This window comes from Sapajus apella, unplaced genomic scaffold (genome assembly GCF_009761245.1).
Source record: "Sapajus apella isolate SASKATOON/1434 unplaced genomic scaffold, GSC_monkey_1.0 scaffold7931, whole genome shotgun sequence".
In the NCBI taxonomy this organism is placed as follows: domain Eukaryota; kingdom Metazoa; phylum Chordata; class Mammalia; order Primates; family Cebidae; genus Sapajus; species Sapajus apella.
In genome coordinates, this window is record NW_022444852.1 from 1,327 (window position 1) to 3,030 (window position 1,704).

A 1,704-nucleotide genomic window follows, 5' to 3' on the forward strand; every position below is an offset into this window, starting at 1 on the left:
GTGGCTCATGCCTGTAATCCCTGCTACTCGGGAGTCTGAGGCAGGAGAAATGCTTGAACCCAGGAGGCAGAGGTTGTGGTGAGCCGAGATTGTGCCATTATACTCCAGCCTGGGCAAAAAGAGCGAAACTCCACCTCAAAAAAACAAAAAAAGTACATTGCTCAAGTTTAAATTCCTTAAGCAAGGCAGGATTTGGTGGGCCATTGGATGAGATAGAAGAGACCTGGGTCTTTTGACAGAGTCTTGCTCTGTCACCTAGGCTGGAGTACAGTGGCGTGATCTCAGCTCACTGCAACCTTCGCCTCCCGGGTTCAAGCGATTCTCCTGCCTCAGCCTCCCAAATAGCTGGGATTACAGGCACACTCCACCACGCCCGGCTAATTTTTGTGTTTTTAATAGAGATGGGGTTTTGCCATGTTGCTCAGTCTGGTCTCAAACTCCTGACCTCAGGTGATCCGCCCACCTCCGCCTCCCAAGGTTCTGGTATTATAGGTGAGTCACTGTGCCTGGCCCAAGAGACCTGGGTGTCACTCTCAGTTCTAGATCTTAATTTCTCCATCCACAAGGTAAGAATGGCCAAAGTAAAAATTGTTGGAAAGTTGTTCTTCTTGTCCACTGTATACAGCACATGCCTGCACCCTGCTTGTCAGGCCATTTCTAATGTACTCACCTACCAGGAGAGAAACGCGTCAGTGGCTGCTGGTTTCTTTCTTTTTTCCAGAGCTTTGTTTACAAGTGGCTGGAACAACACTGAAAAAAAGGTATACAACATCCCTGGCATTTCCCCCGACATGATGAAGCTAATCATCGAGTATGCGTACACCCGGACCGTGCCTATCACACCGGACAATGTGGAGAAACTGCTTGCTGCTGCAGACCAATTTAACATCATGGGTATTGTCAGGGGTTGCTGCGAGTTCCTCAAGTCGGAGCTGTGCTTGGATAATTGTATCGGCATCTGTAAGTTCACCGACTACTACTACTGTCCTGAGCTGAGGCAGAAGGCCTACATGTTCATACTGCACAACTTCGAGGAGATGGTGAAAGTCTCTGCGGAATTTTTAGAGCTCTCAGTCACTGAACTTAAGGATATTATCGAGAAAGATGAGCTCAATGTCAAACAAGAAGATGCTGTATTTGAGGCCATTTTAAAGTGGATTTCCCATGACCCCCAAAATAGAAAGCAGCACATTTCAGTTTTGCTTCCTAAGGTCAGTGTTCACTCTTGATTCCTTTATCCCAGAGAGATTGTCCTAAAAGCAAAATTCAGACGTATAACAGATCCCAAGGCTGTATCTACATGTCCTTAGATAGAAGGCATCCACTATTGTCTGGAATTTTGCAACTGTCGTTTCCTTTGGCATTACTAGTTCTTTTTACTTCAGTTATAGTCTTTGACCAAAATCCTTTCTGGTGGTGGGGGAAGGAGAGCGCCTTTTTTTTTTCCCCAACGCAGTCTTGCTTTGTCACCAGGCTGGAGTGCAGTGGCGCAATTTCGGCTCACTGCAACCTCCACCTCCAGAGGTTCAAGCAGTTCTCCTGCCTCAGCCTCCCAAGTAACTGAGACTACAGGTGCACGCCACCATGCCCAGCTAATTTTTTTTTTTTTTTTTTTTGAGACGGAGTTTCACTCTTGTTACCCAGGCTGGAGTGCAATGGCGCGATCTCGGCTCACCGCAACCTCCGCCTCCTGGGTTCAGGCAA

General features: G+C 47.4%; 1 pseudogene across 1 annotated transcript; it reads left to right on the plus strand.

Annotated features, from left to right (window-relative positions):
* Window positions 1–473: 473 nt before the first annotated feature.
* On the plus strand, window positions 474–1,480 carry LOC116548196 (annotated as a pseudogene). The gene has a single exon (XR_004267345.1). The product of XR_004267345.1 is annotated as a kelch-like protein 10 pseudogene (transcript).
* The last annotated feature ends 224 nt before the right edge of the window (window positions 1,481–1,704 follow it).